We start from the raw sequence: 19,474 nt of genomic DNA, 5'->3' as shown, positions 1-19,474 counted from the left end.
AGGCTTTCCAAGTTTTAGTTATTACAAACTGTGCCACTATAAACATGAGTGAGCATATATCACTGTGGTGTGAGTCTTTTAATTCTTTTGGAAAGATACCCAGCAGAGGAATAGCTGGGTCAAATGGGACCTCTAATCCTGGTTCTTTGAGGTATCTCGATATTGATTTCCACAGTGGTTTCACCAGTCTACACTCCCACCAACAATGAAGTTGGGTTCCATTCTCCCCACAACCCCACCAGCATTTTTTATTGATTGATTTCTTGATAGCAGCATTCTTTCTGGGATGAGGTGGAATCTCAGTGCTCTTTCTATCTGCATCTCTGGAATGACAGTGATGTTGCACATTTTTTTCCTATGTTTTTGTTGTTGTTGTTGTTTTTTTTTTTTTGGTACTGGGGATTGAGCTTGGGTCCTTGCACTTGCAAGGCAGGCCACCAAACCGCTGAGCTAAATACTCGGCCCATCCTGTTTATTTGCTGCTTTTACTTCTTTGTTTGAGAAATGTCTGTTCAATTCAGACGCTCATTTTTGAATTATGTTTATAAATTTGGTGGTCTAAATTTTTTTTTCACGTATTCTGGATATATCTTTTCTGAGAAACAGCTGGTAAAAATATTCTCCCACATTGTAGTTTTTCTTTTAGCTCTGCTGGTGTTTTCTTTTCCAGTACAGAAGCTTTTTAAAAAGATGAGATTCGAGTTCTTAATTCTTTGTGCTAGTTCCTGTGCTACCGAAGATTTGTTTATAGTCTTTTCCTACGCCAATGTCAAGATTTCTACCTAATTTATCTTCCAGCAAGGTTAGAGTTTCTGTTTTAATATTTAGATATTTAATCCACTTGGATTTTAATTTAGTGAATGGTAAAAGATAGGGGCTTAGTTTTAATCTTTGGCATGTTGAAATCCAGTTTTTCCAGGACCACTTATTAAAGAGGCTATCTTTCCTCCAATGAGAATGGTTGGCTCCTTTGTCAAAGATGAGGTAACTGAGTATGTCTGGTGTTATTTCTGCGTCTTCTAATCTATTCCACTGATCCTTGGGTATCTTTCTTTTCCAGTACCTGCTTTTTTTTTTATCACAGTGGTTTTGTAGTATAGTTTCAAGTTGGGGATCGTGATACCCCCTGCCATATCTCTGTTATCTAGAATGGCTTTTGCTATTCTAGGTGTCTTCTGATTCCAAATGAATTTTTGGATTGTTTTCTCTACTTCAGTGAAATATACTGTTGGGATTTCAATTAGGATTGCATTGAATCTGTATAGGAATTTTGGATGTATGGCCATTTTCACTGGGTTTCATTACCCAGGAGCAAAGGATGTCTTTCCATTGTCTTATATCCTTTTTTATTTCTTTTTTCAGAATGTTGTACTTTTAATGTAGAGGTCTTTCACTTCCTTTGTTAGATTGATTCAAGATATTTCATTTTTTTGGATGCTATTGTGAAAGGGATTGTTTTCCTAATTTGTCTTTCAGTAATTCTATTATTTGTGTCCAAGAACACTATTGCTTTTTTGAATTTTGACCTTGTATGCAGCTACTCTATGGAATCTGTCAATTAAGTCTAGAAGTCTTTTGGTGGAGTTTTTTTGAGTCTTCTATGTAGAGAGTATCATATCATCAGCAAGTAATGATAGTTTACCTTCTTTCTTTCCTTTCTTTATTGCTTTTATTTCTTTCTCTTTTCTAATTTCTGTGCCTTTTGTTTCCAAAACTGTATTGAAAAGGAGTGCTAATTGTATATATCCTTTTCTTATTCCTGATATTAGCAGGAACAATTTAACTTTTTGACCAGTTAGTGTAATATTGGCTTTTGGTTTTTCATAGATAGCCTTTATCAAGTTGAAGTAAAGTCTATCTATTCCAATGTTCTGCATGGTTATACTCATGAATAGTATTGAATGTTGTTGAATGCTTTTTCTTCATCTATTGAGATGATTGTATGGTTTTATTCTTTGACTCTGTTAATATAGTGTATTACATTTATTGATTTATGTATGTTGAACCATCCTTGCATTCCTGGAATAAATCTGACTTGGTCAGGTTGTATGATCTTCTTGATGGCCCTCTGTATTCTGTTTTCCAGTATCTTATTGAGGATTTTTGCATCTGTGTTCATTAGTGAGATTGACCTATACTTCTCTTTCTTGGTTGGGTCTTTCCCTGGTTTTGGAATCAAAGTAACACTTGCTTCTAGGAATGAATTTGTAAGTACTGCTTCCCTTTCAATTTCATTGAAAAGTTTCAAAAGTAGTGGAAGTAGTTCTCTAAATGTTTTGTAGAATTCAGCAGTAAAGCCATGAGGACTTGGTGTTTTCTTTTTTGGTAAATTTTCAATTTCACTGAGTGAAATTGGGGTGTTTAGAATTTTTATATCTTCACTCATCTTTGGTAATTCATATGTATCTAGAAATCTGTCCATTTTTCTGTGTTTTCCATTTTATTAGAGTACTGGTTCTTGTAGTAGGTATTGATGATCCTCTGGATTTCTGTTGGATCTGTTGTGACTTCACCTTTTTCATTCCTAATTGCATGGATATGAGACTTTTCTTTTCTTTTTTTTATAAGGTTGGCTAAGGGTTTATCAATTTTATTTATTATTTCAAAAACCCAACTTAACTCATTGATTTCTTTGTATAATTCCCTTAGTCTCTATTGCTTTAATTGTTACTCTAATCTTTAAAATTTCTTCCCTTGTATAAGCTTTGGATTTGTCTTGTTCTTTTTTTAGGAGCCTAAGATTCAGCATTAGGTTGCTTATTTGAGCTCATGCTGTTTTCCTAGTGTGGGCATTCACTGCTCTGAATTTCCCTCATAGAACTTCTTTCATTGTGTCCCATAGATCCCTGTATAACATTGTTTTAGCATTATTGTTAAATTGTAAAAACTGTCCAATTTTTTCTTTAATTTCCTCTGTGACCCATTGGTTGGTCTGGAGAGTGTTATTCAATTTCCATGTGTTTGTGAAGTTTTTGTGGTTTCTTTTGCAATTGATTTCCAGTTTAATTGCACTATGGTCTGATAATATACATGGGATAACATCAGTTCCTTCACATTTACTTAAACATGTTCATGAATGAGTATGTGGTCTTCTTTGGAGAAAACCTCTGTGCAGGTGAAAAGAATGGATATTCTGATTTTGTGGAGCAGAACACTCTGTAGATGTCTATTAAGACCATTTGTTCAAAAGCTTGGTTGAGTTCTAGTATTTTGTTATTGATTTTTTTTTCCTAGATCTGTCTGTTTGTGACAGGGGGATATTTAGGTCTCCACTACAATTGTATTAGTGCTTATTTGGTTTTACATGTCCCTTAATATTTGTTGTGTATAGTTGGGGGCATTAACATTTGGTTTATATATATTTATGATTATCATCTCTTCTTCTTGGATTGTTTCCTTTACAAGGATGTAGTAACCTTCTTTGTCTTTCTTAATTAGTTTTGGTTTGAAATTTACTTTGTCTGTAAGTAAGATAGCTACCCCTGTCACATGGAGACCTGATTTCCATCCTTTTACTTTCAGTCTATGAGTTCCTTTTTGACCTATGTGCATTTCTTGTATACAGCATATTGTTGGATTTTGCTTGTTAATCATTCTGCCAGTCCATTTCCTTTGATTGCTGAATTGAGGCCATTAACTTGGATGGTTATAATTGATATGTACTGACTTATCATCATATTATTATTTTCGTGTTGTTGGCTCTGTTTAATTTTTCCTTCTCTCTCTTTAATTTCTTGCCTTGCATGCTGGATTTACTCTACTGGGCCTCATGGAGTTGTGATCTTCATTGTCTTTTACCAGGATATTATTTAGAATTGTTTGGAGTGCTGGTTTGGTCTTCATGAAGTTTCTCAGGTATCCTTTGTCATGGAAGTATCTTATTTTCCATCCATTTTAAAAGCGAGTTTTGCAGGATATATTAGTCTAGGTTGGAGGTTGTTTTTTTGTAGGTCTTGAAATACTTCACCCCAGGCTCTCCTTGACTTGAGAGTTTGAGTTGAAAATTCTGCTGTGATTCTGATGGTATTTCCTTTGCATGTGATTTTTTTCTCTCTAATTGATTATAGTATTTTATTCTTGTGTTGTGTTTCTGGGATCTTGATTATTATATATCTAAGTATAGATTTTTTTATCATGGCTGTTTAGAGCCCTATAAGCCTCACTTATATGTATGTGAAATACTTTTGTTCTGCTTGGGAAGTTTTCTGTCATGAATTCTGAAAACAGTTTTTTTTATGTCACTTGTACTTTCTCCTGCTTTTTCATGGACTCCTATGAGTCTTATATTATCCTTTTTTTTTGCATCATCTAGGAGCTGTTGGAGTGATTTGTCATGGTCTCTTACTATTTTTAAGAGTTCTCTCTTTTCATGGTCACTGACAATCATCCTTCCTTCTATATATGATAATCCTGTCTTCTGATTGGCTCAGTCTTGTATGTTTCCTTTCAATAAAAATTTTAAGCTCTTTTCTATGATCATCTAGTGCTCATGTATTATTTTATGTTTCTGCTCTAGAGTCTCTAATCATGTCTTTCATTCTGCTCACCATCTATGTAGTTATCTCAGTAATTATTTTTGTTTTGAAAATTTCTAGAGCCTCATTCATCTGTTTTGTTACTTCCTGTGCTATCACTTCAGGATGTCTAGGTGATTGATTATAAGGCTTTTCCATTGGAATTTGCTTTTGATGAACAGTTAGCCTTTGTGCTTGTGCCTTACTTAAATGTCTTTTCATTTCTGTTTTTGTTGTTGGTACTGTCCTTGGTTTAATTTCTGGATTAATACTTTGATCTTCCTATTATAGCTTGTTTTTAGGTTTTTAGTCTCTAATGTCTCTGAAGCAATCTCATTTTCATTCTACCAGGAAGGACAACTGATTAAAATGAACACAACACTTTAGCCCAAGTAATACAATCAGCAACACAATAGCATCAAGTGTAGCTTAGAAAAATAACAATTTGTTATAGTTATTAATCTATCATGTTTAACTGTGTGAATTAAATCAAAGTCGAGGCTACAGCTCAGAACAATAGCTTTTATGACCCCCTGTGCCTCTGTGGTATGAATCCAGGTATCAACCCAGCCGGGAGATCAGAGGCACTCACTTGTGGGGATCGGGGGCTGCAGGTGCCTGCATGGCTGCTCCTCTCAGTGTTCCTCTGCTGAGTCCTGGAGGGATGGGGCTTCTCAATTTGGTTTTTAATTTTTGGAGTTTTGATAGAATATGTGGGTCTTCCATCTGTACATATGATTTTTATTTCTTTCTCTTACCTGATTGTTTTGGCTAATGTTTTGAGGACTATATTTAATAAGAGTGGTGATAGTAGCCATCCTTGTCTTGTTCTTGGTTTTAGAGGGAACATGTTCAGCTTTCCCTCATTCTATATGATGGTGGCAGCTGGCTTGTCACAGAGGAGTTTTTATGGGATAGAGATAATGTCTTTCTATACCTATATTCTTTGGTGTTTTTATGATTAGTGGATTTTGGATTTTTTCAAAGTTTTTTTCTGTGTAATTGAAATGAGCATGTGATTTTGTCACTGTATTTCTCTCTCTCCATCCCTGAAGTGAGGGCTATTTGGCCATGATATATAATGATTTACTGGAGATTTTGTGCATTCTATTTGCAAGTATCTTGTTGAAAAATTTAATATCTATGTTCACTAAAGAGACTGGCCTGTAGTTGTCTTTTTTGTTTGTTTGTTTTTTAATCATTTTCTGGTTTTGGAATCAAGGCAATAGTAGCTAACAGAGATGACTTTGGGAGTACTCTTTCACTTTTGATTTTATTACAGTTTGAGGAGTATTAATGTTATATCTTTCCTGAAGTTCTTGCAGACTTTAGCAGTAATGCTACAGGGGTTTAGACTTTTAATGGTACTTTTATTTGTATTACTCCTTCAGTTTCATTTTATCTTATTGAGTTATGCAGAGTTTAGTTCAGTTTTGGTAATTCATACTGATCTAGATATGTATTCCTTTCTTCAGGAATCTCCAATTTATTGGAATACAGGTCTTCCAAGTAAGAACCAATAATCTTTTAGATTTGGGGGATGTCTGTTGTGATTTTACCTTTCTCATTTCTAATTTAACTGATTTGTGTCTTTTCCTTCTTTTTTTGGTAATAGCGGCTAAGGTTTTGTCAACTTTAGGTTTTGGGGACTAATCTGTGAGGAATTATTGAGGGCCAAATTATGTGACTTACATGCTATAGTCCTAAGAGTTATGTAACCTGCCTTGGAAAACAGAAAAGCTTATGGAAGTCTCTGTGCTTTCTGCGTTTGTGTGGGAAAGCTCATAATTACAGTACTCCCATGGCAAGATAGCATCTTCTGAGGACAACGTAAAGAATGCTAGTTCCTTATTAACTTGGGCAGGCATCTGGGTATAGTGCAAAACATGTTCCCTTTGCACATGTTCCCCATGTAAAAGTTTAACCTGTTATTTATTTTTCAAAATATATTTTCAATTATTGTTCAGTGGATGACACACAACTCCTACCCCTATATACTTGCTGGCTAATAAAAGTATATCACCCATGGGGATTGTTGAGTCTGTCCACTAAAGGTAGACTCCTCCTGCTCACCTTTCACCATGAATATTGCATCTGTATCTCTTTAATCCTCATCATCCCCTAACCCTCAGGTATCCGTGTTATGAGGCCTTGGCATTTAATTAGATTTTTTTGGTTAAGAATCACCTATTTCATTTATTGATTCTTTGTATTTTTTCAGTGTCAATTTCATTAATTTCATCTCTGGTCTTTATAGTTTCCTTCCTTGTATTAACTTTAGATTTTTTTTTTTTCTGTTTATCTAGGACCTTGAGGTTCATCATTGGATGATTTATTTGAGATTGTTCTATTTTTCTGATGTGGGCAGTCATAGATGTAAACTTCCTTTTCAGGATGACTTTAATTGTGTCACATAAGTTCTGATATATTGTGCTGGCATTATAATTTGATTTTAAGAACGAACTTCTTTCTTTTTTCTTTGATCAATTGATTATTCAAGAGTATATTGTTTGATTTCTACTCATTCGCATAACTTCTGTTGTTCTTTTCCATTGATTTTTAGTTTCACTGCACCATAAGTTGATCATATGCGTGGTATAACTTTGATTCTTTTTCATTTACTTCCTCATGCTTTATAGGCTAATATGTTTTCTACTTTGGAGTAACTTCCATGTGCTATTGAGAAGAATGTGCATTATTTTTATTGGGTGGAAACCTTCTAGATATCTATTAGTTCCATTTGTTCAAAGGTTTGGTTCAACTCTGATATTTCTTTATTGACTTTTTGTGTAGTTGTTCTGGCTATGTGGGACTGAAATATTCAGTTTCCCAAGTATAATTATCTTTATGTCCATTTAATCTTTTATGTCCAGTAATGATTTCTGAATTCACTTGCTTCAGTGTTTGGTCCATATTTGTTTATAATTTTTATCTCTTCCTATTGAAAATATCCTCTTCCGAATATGTAGTGAAATTCTTTGCCCCTTTTGATATATATGAGGCTATGTGGGACTGAAATATTCAGTTTCCCAAGTATAATTATCTTTATGTCCATTTAATCTTTTATGTCCAGTAATGATTTCTGAATTCACTTGCTTCAGTGTTTGGTCCATATTTGTTTATAATTTTTATCTCTTCCTATTGAAAATATCCTCTTCCGAATATGTAGTGAAATTCTTTGCCCCTTTTGATATATATGAGAAAACAATATAGTCTAGTAATTATATTCAATTAAATACAGAATGAAAAATGACATACCCTAGCATGTAATTAAAACAATATGCCCTAATAATGAACTCACACATGATTATGCTACCACACAAAAAAATGAGTTGCTTTCATTTTTGTATAATTTTTTTTCATAAAGAGATCTTGACAAAAACATTAAGAATGTCTAAGATTGTAATTGAAGAAGGGTACAATTCAACTCAAGCCTCCCACCTACAACAGTACCTTATGAGTATGTTTACAATGATTTTTTTCTTCATTGTGGTCATTTAATCTACTACACATAACCAATGTGTTCTTATCTTCTGAATTTAGCATGTGGAACTGTGCTGAGTGAGGAAGTGGTTTCTATTTTGAGATAGTTTTTCTAAAAATTATTTAAATCACAAATACAAGGTAAGAAAAGTATGAATTTGATTTTAGGATAAATTAGTATCCTTTTGTGCCTAGAAAAAAAACTGGTAGAAGTTTATTTTTTTAAATATGAAAATCCAAAGTGTCAGTAGCCTAAGAAATAAGAAACCATCTGCTTGATGGGTATAGGACATAGTGAATGTCCCAAACTTTCTTTACTTTTTTTGTATATGTTAAATCTATGTATTTTTACTTACTGAATGAATGAATCATTGAATGCAGTTATAGATTGATGACCAACTTATTGCAAAAGAGATGCATTGATTTTTCTCCTGGAAAAATAAAAATTTTTGTATTACATGAAGCTACAGACCTAACTTTTTTTATTAAAGTGTTAATACATCATATCATATTTGTCCTTGACTATGTTTCCTTTAGATCAATACCTTTTTATATTCCTATAGTGATGGTGAGCCTTTAAGAGCTTTTAACGATACAAACAGCCCACTGTGGCACATGTGCCATGGGTTTGCCATCACTCTATACCATTGTAGTAAATGTGTTTTCTCTGATGTAATCATTGTGCTTTAACCCCTAGAACACAGGATCCTTATTTTCCTCATTCATCTATGGGTGAATATTGTTCATTATTTTTTATATATCTCAAAATATTATGTTGGTATAATTTATAAGTATACTTTTAAAAATGCTAATGCTGATTAATCTCTAATAACTAATTGAATATAATTCCAACAAACTTTGAAAGATAGTTGAAAGCCAGGGGATGGGCTTCCTATTATCTATAATTATAACAGATTATTATTTTGTCCTCAGCTGAGCAACATGTTATCCTGACTAATGAACAGGTTAATTACTGTTGTAAACAAATACAAATATGCCATAAGACTGTCTTCTCTGTTTGTACTTCACATCAGATTAAAAAAAATCAGTACCTTTGTGAATCTTTAGTATAGGATTAGCCATTATTTGGAATTTTAAATTTTAGGCCATTGCTCATATAACAGTTGCATCTGATTCAACACTAAATTTAATGGTTTCTTAAATGACAGTTTCTTGGATTGCTTTATAAGAACTTTTTACAGGAAGGCAATAATGTATTTCTTGAATATGTCAAATTTGATATTTGAATATCCCAAATTGGTGGGATCTGGTCAAAATATGCCTGAGAGATTAAAGAAGTAGGTTCTACTCTAGTGTAAGATTCTCTCATTTATAAAACATGTAGATATTGGGTTCTTTACTTAAGGTTGGCAGATAACAATGAGTATATACTCTAAACCATTTTACTGTATTCTGAACAGTCAACTGCATGAGGAGTGTTAGCCACTGCTTTACATAGAAATCCAGGTTATTGTTTGAGGAATGCTCTCAAGACCACGTTTTACAAAAGAATGCTCTTATAAAGAGTATACACTCCTAAAAAAATAAGATAAAAATATACACTCCTCTTATAAAATTAAGATGTATTGTGTTGCAGGAGGTCTTTACCAACCCTTGTAATATTTTGACCACTCTTTATAACAATGCAATTTCAATAAGGCTTTCTTTAAATAAAAATAGTGATTTCTGTGAGACTTACTTTTAATTTTAAATAAAGTTTGTATATTTAGCATTATGTTTATAAATTTACTCTTTGAAAATTAACACACCTATTTTTAAAAATTCCTATTTTTCAGTAATATAATATTGATAAAAGGACCTAAGGTTTTTTTTTTTTAGAGTGATCCTCCAAAAAAGTAACATATATTGAATATGTTATTTGAAGGTAAAGATTTAAACATGAGGAAACTGCTCTGGCAAAAGCATGTCAAAGGAAAAAAAAACATTTTTGATGTTTTACTATTTAAAATGATCTTAATTATATTTATTTTAAACGTATTTTAAGTATAAGTCTTGGGATACATGTAACCTAAGAATGTATGGCCTGATGATTAAGAATATAAATAATTGGGGCCAGGGATTTAGCTCAGTGCTTCCGCTGCCTGCCTCACAAGTGCAAGGTCCCAAGTTTGATCCCTGGTACCCCCCAAAAAAAAAGAATATAAATAATTATTACATTTCTTAAGGTTTTAGAATCATATATAAATGTCCAATGTAAACTTTAAGAAGTAATATTGATTTTAAAGCTGATGTGATGAGGTTTCCTGTGCTGTATTTTTAATTAGTCTCCAATCCAAAATAAAGACAAAGATTCCATAGCAGAAAAAGACAAAGGAATTACTAGGTCAGCTATGATTCTGTTGTCTCTGAGTTCCGTATCCACTCTTCTTTGTTCTGCTTTATGTTATTAAAGATAGAGCCTGAAAACATCTTATTTTCAGTTTGCATATTACTAGATTTTGCAATAGTGATATTGGTTAAGTAGGAAGAGGGACTTATTTTTCCAATATGTTGTTTTATGCACAGCAGGCTATATATGAGTGTGATATGTTTGTGATGGAAGAGGGAGTGCTGTGTGTGTATGGCCATGTGCCTCTACTCAACAACTCTGAATTTTGGCCTTGGTTGTACACTCTTCCCTAAACTCCTTCTTTATTCACCTTAAAGTATAGGGATAGTGGCTATTTCCTGCATCTCTTAAAGTCATCTTTTGCTCCTTTTAGTTGTCACCTTTTATTTATGTTCTTTATTATTATTATTTATATGTTTGTGGTATGTAATAATTACATTCATCTTGTGAATTGGTATATACACACATTGCATCTTGATATTTTTACTCCTTTTCGCCAGATCCCCTTTCCTAACCCACAAAATAATTATTGAAATTTTTTTTACAAACTACAGGTGTGCTTTTTGTTTCCTGGATACAGGATTTCCTGTTTAAGTTATCCTACTTATTAGGTTAAATGTCAGACACCTACAGGTTGAATGATGTAAAATTACATTATAAAATGAAGTATAGGACATAAGAGCATATAAGAGATAATGAAAATGGCATAAGCAACATTGTTTAAAGTCAGGGAAATGAGGAAGATTATATATATTTATTAAATCAAACAAGAGAACCAAAATTAGCTATGATGCAGATGTGAGAATTCAAAACATATATAGTTAATATATTACGGATTTTAAAGAAAAGTTAGACAGACAATATGTTAAACCTTACAGGTAATGCTAACATACTATAGAAACTAAAATAAACTATCAAAAGGAAATGATAGAAACAAAATTGAAATAACAAAAGCAGGAGCCGGGGATTTAGCTCAGTGGTTCGTGGCCTGCCTTGCAAGCGCAAGGACCAGAGTTCAATCCCCGGTACCAAAAAACAAACAAACAAACAAAAAACCCAAAACCGTAGTTTGACTACTCTGCACATGAAACACAGTCGAGGAAAGAATCAGATGTGAAGACAGGTAAATAGAAACAATAAATGAAGTGTAAAGAAGAAGAAAAGAAAAAACAATGATGTGAACAGAACCAAATGTCAAAGAACTGCTAGGACAGAATCAGATGGTAAAAAATATCTGTAATTATAATACTGGAAGTAACAATAGAATGTGGCAAAAGAAATATTTGAAGTAATACTGATCAAGAATATTTGCATACTTGTAGCCATACCAAGGTGTAGCAGTACCTTAGACTACAAAAAACAGGATTAAAAAACAAAATGTAAAAACATGCCATGTTAAAATTCACAAAAATGACAGTACAGATATTGATTTTAATAAGTCTATTTGAAATATAACATATTTTGGGAAATTAACTCACTAAGAGTTGTGATTGCAAATATTCCACACTAAATATTTTCTAGTTTTCCCTAATTTTGTTAGAAAAAAATAAAATTCCCAAAAATTTAAAAGATAAAATATTTCTTAATTTTATTGGTACATTTAAGGTACACAATATAATGACATTCCTCACTGGAAATTTGCAGCTTTACATAATCCACCTTGGTTCTTATTTTTTCCCCATACCCCTGCACTTCCTTCACCCCCTCCCCCCTCCCTATCTGCAAAGATTTTGTTTCCATTTTTTTCTTTTTCTCATATTGATTACATTTCCTCCTTTCTTTTTCCTTACTTCTATCCCTTTCACTTCCCTTTTCCCCTTGTATCTTTTCTTTCTACTTCAAATTATCTGTTATACCTTTTAGTCCTTATTTACACTTTCAGTTTCTCACACTAGAGAAACTATTCAGTGTTTATATGTGTGTCCTATTTGTTTCACTTAAGAGTATCACCTCATTGTGCATCCATTTAGCTATAAATGTCTCTAGGTTCTTGTTCCTTATTGCTGAATAGTACTCCATTTATTAGAAAAAAAACCCAAAAAACATTTTCTTTATCCTGTCTCCTGTTGATGGGCAATTGGGCTGCTTCGAAGTTTTAGCTATTACAAATTGTGCTGCTAAGAACATGGGTGCACATATATCACTCACTGTGGTATGATTCTTTTAATTCTTTGGGGAAGATTCTCAGTAGGGGAATAGCTGGGTCAAATGAGACTTACAGTCCTAGTTCTTTGAGGTACCTCCATGAAAATCTCTGCATAGCCAGAGAAACCACCAACAGTGTGAAGAGACAACCAATAATGTGGGAAAAAGTTTTCACCAGGTGTTTCTCAATAAAGGTCTACTATCTAGAATATGTAAAGAAGTTAAAAAAATCAGACCTCCACATTAGGACAAAATCCAAAAATGAACATCTGAAATGAACAGATATTTCTCTGACAAAGAAGTAGAAATAGCTAATAAACATGAAAAAAATGTTCAATATCACTGGTCATTCGAGAGGTGCAAATGAAAAGCATGGCTGAGATTTCACCTCAGCCCAGAAAGAATGGCTTCTATCATTACAACAACCGATAATAAATGCTGACAGGGATGTGGGGAAAGTATACTCCCACTGGTGCAATGACTATGGAAATCAGTAAAAGACAAAAATCTTGAAAGAAGTAGGTCAGGGAACAGGACAAAGATAACAATTCATCATATTTTTTTTCATCTTAGTTACTTTTTTCATTGCTTGAACAAAATGCCAGACACCCACATCTTAAATGAGGAGAGGCTTATCGTTTGAGGAGGTTTCAGTCCATTGTCCAGCAGGGCAGCATGGCAGTGGGACATGAAGTTGAGAAACAACTCATGGTATGGAGGTAGGAAGCAGAGAGAGATCAAGGGAAGACAGCACAAGCCATACCCCTGCCCCAGGCCACAGTTCCATTGACCCTTTGACCAGGCTTCACCACTTAACATCACATTTAGCTACAAAGTCGTTAATGGGCTAATTCACTGATGAGCATCACAGCCCTGTGATCTAATCACTTCCCAAAGTCTCACCTGTGACTCATGAGAATTTGGGAGGACATCTAGATATAAGCTATAACAGTTTTTGTTTTGTTTGAGATAGGGTCTAGCTATCTATTCCAGATTGGATTGAACAACTTGTTATGCAGGGAAAACTGGCTTTGACTTTGTGATCTTCCTGCCTGCACCTCCTGAGTACAGGTGTGTGTCACTACTCTGAGCTCATCACACATTTTTTGAGACTCAATTCAATCAACAGCAGACAGTAATGAAATATTTAAAGTATTGATAGAAAAGGTTATCAGATTAGCATGCTATATGCAGTATAATTATTCTAGTACAACTATCCTTCATTTTGGTCAAAAGCTGAGAGTTTTGAGTAGGGCCCAGAACAGATGACTCTGCAACAGATCCAGGCTGCTGTGCAAGCTACTCTGTCACTTAGACCATATGATCCAGCAGAGCCAATGGTACTTGCATTATCCCTTGCAGATATCACTATTGGGGCCTGTCATACCCCTACAGGTAAGAGTACCATAAGCCTTTAGGATTTTAGAACAAGGTCTTGCCACTATGTGAAAATAACTACTCTGTCTTTGAGAGATCTGCACCTGCTACTGGACTATAGCAGAAATGGAATGCTTAACCATTGGCCCCTAAGTTACCATACAGCCTGACCTTGCTATCATGAACTGGGTGTTATCTTAATACCAAACCATAAAGCCAGGTGTACACAGCAGTGTCCCTTCATCACATAGTAGTATATATATGATTGAGCCCAAACAGATTCTAAAAGCATGAGTAAGTCACATGAAGAAGCTCCTCAAATGCTTATGGCTTCTATTTCTGTTGCAGTGCCTTCTTCCTCCCAGGTTGCACCTATTGAAAGTTCCATATGATCAGAGACAAAGGAAGAGAAGACCAGAGGCTAATGTACAAATAAATGGTTCTGCGCAATATGAAATCACCAGATAAAAGTAAATAGCTGCAGCACTACAGGCCCTGTCTGGGACATCTCTGAAAAAATTTGAAGGGAAATCCAGGCTTTCAGGCAGTGAACCTGATTGGGTACTATGCTTGGAAGAAAAACTAGCCATTTGTGCAATTATATACTGACTTGTGGGCTGCAGCTAGTGATTTGGCTGGTTAGTTAGGGATTTGGAAGGAAAATGATTGGAAAATAGGTGACAGGTTAGCTTAAAAACAGTGTATAAAAATAGATAGGTTTGGATTAAATTCCTTGTACAGTCATGTTGACTAGAAAACAAAATTAAGGACAGAAAAAGAATTTGTAATAAAAATGTGAGTCCCAACTGGGTTGTAGTAGTACTGATAGCTTTGCATTTGACACAGCAGTATGCATATTGACTGCACCAAGGCCATCAATCCATAAAACCTGGTGAGTCAGATAATACACTTTATGTTTTTTAATGATTACATAGAGTTAAAATGACATCTGATGATAGCACCTTCACTTAGTGCAGAGGCAGAATTAAAATTAAGAACTAGTTTGGTTAATTCAAATTTATGTAAAATAAATTAATAATACATTATATATTGAATCATCTTTCAAAAGAAACTGGCAAGTATGTAGTCAGTAGAGTTTTTACAGTTAAAACAACCCCTTGAATGTAAAACATAGAATTTAGGTGTGGAAAGAAATAATTCCAAATGCATCAGTATGTCTGTATGAAAAAATTATCAAAATTTCCTGCTTGATGCAAAAAGGCCAAGAAAAGATTGACTAAATTTAAGAATATGTCTCTGACATCTATCTTACACTTAAAGAGTCATGCTAGGAAGTGTGCTTCCTTGAAAAATTTTTTACATCATGCCATCCTGCTTTATTATTTTTTTTGGTTGATATCTAAATGTCCCACTAAAGTCTCTTACCTGCAGAATCGAGGTTTTGAGGAGGTGAATGGGTCCTGGAGGCACTATACTCATCAGTGGATTAGTCCACTGTTGAATTTATAGGTAAACGTTGTGTTGGGGAGTTAGGACCTGGTTGGATACGGCCGGGAAGGTTGTATCCCCACCCTGGCTGCTCTCCCTTCTCTCTGCTTCATGTCCCTTTGCCCTGATGACCTGCCTTAGAGTCAGCTGTAAGCTGTAAGCTGACTTCTCATTCAGGATAAAAATGAGAAGACATTGTAATAGGAACTTTTGTTTCAGGGCTGGGGATTGAACTCAGAGCCTCATTCATGTTAGGCAAGTGCTGTTGGCAAGAGCCTTTTAAAAATTTAATTAAATGTTGGGTTGAAATTTGTATTTAAATTTCTGTGCCAGGTAAAATACAAGATGTCCACTCTATAATTTGAGCACAATTGTGCTGCGAAATATTTCTCGTTAATCTGAAATTCAGGTTTAACTGAGAATTTTGTGTTTTATTTATTAGCCCTAAGAATCCTGTCTTTTTCACCACTACCTGAAGGAAACATGAGAGAAACAGTCTTTCTTATAAACTTATTTATTTATTTAACCATTAAATTGTCTGTCACATATCTAATAACCAGTGTTTGTATCAGATCCTAAATATAGAAGTAGATATTAAAATCCTAATCCAGAGATGTGAACAAGTTCAATAAAAGATTGTTATACAATATGATCAATGATATGAAAGAAATAAATTCAGAATTCTTCCAGAAGCTTGATAAAAGGAGCCCTCCTGGATTAGGTTAGATGTCAAGAAAACCTTCAAAGAGGAAAAGACATCCCATTTTAGAGCTGCTTTTCAAATATAGATAGGAATATGAACTATCTTGCTGGGTACATTTGAACATCATAAACGATGATGGCTTACATAGGGGTTGAAGGGAATAGAAGTGATATGAAAATTTTAAAGAACATTTCTCCCATCTTTTTTTTTTCTTTTCCGGGCTAATTTTTCTTTAGTGTATTTCAATATTTATTATACTTTTTTCATTTCTATATCCTTTTTCTTAGCAGCACTCTTATTTGTTCCATTCAACGTAGAACTGCTTTCATTGTGTCCCATAGATTTCTGTATGTTGTATTGGCATTTTCATTTATTTGTAAAAACTGTCTGATTTCTTCTTTAATTTCCTCTGTGATCCATTGATTGTTCAGGAGAGTGTTATTCAATTTCCGTTACACTCTTATTTGTTCCAAGTGAAGTTTTTTTTTCCCCCTAGGTAATTTTATTGATACATTTTAGGTATACAATCTGATGACATTAATCATTGGGAAATTGTACCTTTACATGATGATATATATGGGTTCTTATTTTTTCCTCATTTCCCTGCCATTTCCTTTAGCCCCTCCACCCTTTGCTATTTACAAAGACTTTATAAAAATGGAAGTTTTTAAACTATATGAAATATCTCACGTTTGGAATGCCTTTAAATAAATATCTGAAAAAAGTATTATTTAAAATGCTTTCTTTAAACTTACTGAGTAATACCATTGAGTAAAGAACTGAAACCAGTACTACACAATGGGAACATTCAACTACGATTTCTCTTTTTATTCCAGAGATTTTTGCTTTCATAATTTAGTTTAGCTTATGGAGTTTTCAAGAACATAAACTCTATTTTGTGAAATGAAATCGTCTTTCCTTGTAAATGAATACCATGTTAATTATGACCAGTTTTTAGATGAAACTCTGAAGGTCATTCTGTAGGGGAAAGATTAAGAAAATATTTAGCAGTATGCTTCTGTTGATTTACTGAATTTCTCATTTCTTACACAACAACCATCTGGAGCTCAAAAGAGAACTCAATGAATTGGTTATAGTTTGTTGTGTTTCTCATGAATCTCAGAGTCAAAAAAAAATCATTGGTGGCAGATAATAAGAAAGAAATTTGGATGAGTAGACCCAATACTCAGTGACAAGCATCTTTCAAATAGCTAAATGGTAGCTGGAAATTTGGGGTATCACTAGTTATATACCATTCACTTTATTGTTGCAGATATTGGAAAGCAAAAGATGATATAGCCATTGAATCTAAGGGTTCATAGTAAACCCAAATTTGACCACTAGCTTCTGGCTATATCATCTTTTTTGGCAAGGTATATTACATAAAAAGAAGGGTCAGAAGCAAGGAGTGAAAGTCCTGTACATATACAGTATTTAAAAGTATTTTATCTTTTTACTTAACTCATGATAATTAAATTATTTAAAAATAGAGAAGCACTCTCACAACAATTCCTATTGTATTGGCTTCTATGCCAATTACTTGGTTGCTTATTTTGTGTCAGTAGCTCATAACTAGTTGATATTTGTCAGCAAGGGTATAATCTGCTTCTTGGCTTTGCATGTCAGGTATGTCAGTTTGTGATTGTGTGAACATGGCTTTGAACATGTTGCTTAACCTCTCTGTGCTCTGTTTACTTACAATATAAAGATATTATAGATAAATTACATGAACCTCATTGGTTTACTATATATATGACTATATTGCAAAGCAGTTAACATTCTTCCTGGTATATTACATCGCTGATGAATTGTTTATATTATTATACATTAACATGGTTTTAATTTTGTTTTTATCTTTCTCATTTCTCCCTAATGAGTTTTGATACTTTTAGAGGAGGGATAGGACAAATTAATATTTCTCAAAGATATTCAGTGAGCTTTTGTTATCTATTGATTGCTCAATAACAGAGAGAAGTTATTTTAATTATTTGCTCCCTTTGTGAGAAGTTATAATACCAGTATTTTTCACTGATGCTATCATGTGGCAGCCTCTCCATTTGCTCCTATGAATAGCACAAGGTACTGGACCACATGAGCTTGGGGATTTTTATAGTCCTCCCCTTTGGTGTCCAACCATCTGCTAACTGGAGTCACCTTCAATTCCCACACCATGCTCCAAGGAATCCTTGGAGAGCTACTTTAGGTATAGATCAGAAGGCAATGTTTTAAAAAATAAATAAACATTCAAATTACTTGGAGTCTTCATAAGATGAAGAATCATAGGTTTAGGTGAGATCTAAGATTCCTCAGTTCCTAACAATATTACAGGCAAAGGTAATGCTCATGGTCCTTAGAGCAATCTTTGAGTGGCAGTGCTGTAGAACACCTTGAAAAGCCTGACAATGAGGTCCTTCTGCCATCTCAGTACAAAGATAGATTATATCAGCCATGATTCCAGGTCATATTCATAATTAAACATATTTCATCTCAGGGAATGTAGTGATTGGTTAGATCTTAGTGGAAAAAAAGACAAATTTATAGTCATTTTAACACATTATTGATTTAGATGTTCAGTGAGTGAATTTTGACTTAGCTACATCGGGATGACTTCACCTAGAGGATTTAGGATGCCCTAAAGGAGCACTAGACAATAGTTACCACTATAATTTTGATCTAGCATGTCCCACGAAAGTTTCCCTTGTGCAGAGATGGGACTTTTGGCAGGTGACTGAATCATCAAGGTCTCTATATCCATCAATGGATTCATTGCTGACAACGTTATAGCCAAATATGTTGTTAGGAAATGGGGCCTGGTTAAAAGAGGCAGGTCATTGAGGGTATGAACTAGAAGGGTGTATTCTTGCCCCAGCTCTTCCCTTCTCTCTAGGTTTCCTGAATACTATGAGGTGAGCATCTTTTCCTCCTCCATGACTGTCATCCTATTTCTGCCTTGGAGCCTATGGAATATAATCTGAAACTTTTCCACCTTTAAATTGCCAGTGTTGAGCATTCTTTTATTGATGGGAAAGTCAAATATTGTCACCAAAGTAGTCATTGTTGTGACATCTGACTATTTGGTTTAGAAACGTTTGATCTAGTTTGTGGGAGTAGTTTGGAAAAATTTGTATATGCCAGCTAGGGAAGCCTGAGAATGCTGTAAGCAGAGTAAGCAGAGATTGATGGAAGATTCCAGTTGGCGATAAGAAGGTGAAAATGATGAATGGAATGTAGACAGTCAAAACCAGGCTCTGGAGGCTTCAGTTTGGAACAAGCATTTTGGACAATTAGATTATAGTTCATGTGTGTTACACTCTTGCAAAATGTTTATCTCCATTTATCCATGTCCTGAGACTTTTGTGAGGTATTGTGAGGAATTGAGATTAAATGTGGCACACTAATTAATTTGGCAGAGAAAATTTCAAGGCAACACAAAATTCAGATGGTGAGGTGAGT

This window comes from Fukomys damarensis, unplaced genomic scaffold (genome assembly GCF_012274545.1).
Source record: "Fukomys damarensis isolate Sample0158 unplaced genomic scaffold, DMR_v1.0_HiC HiC_scaffold_4, whole genome shotgun sequence".
Taxonomy (NCBI): domain Eukaryota; kingdom Metazoa; phylum Chordata; class Mammalia; order Rodentia; family Bathyergidae; genus Fukomys; species Fukomys damarensis.
This window is presented reverse-complemented; position numbering follows the sequence as displayed.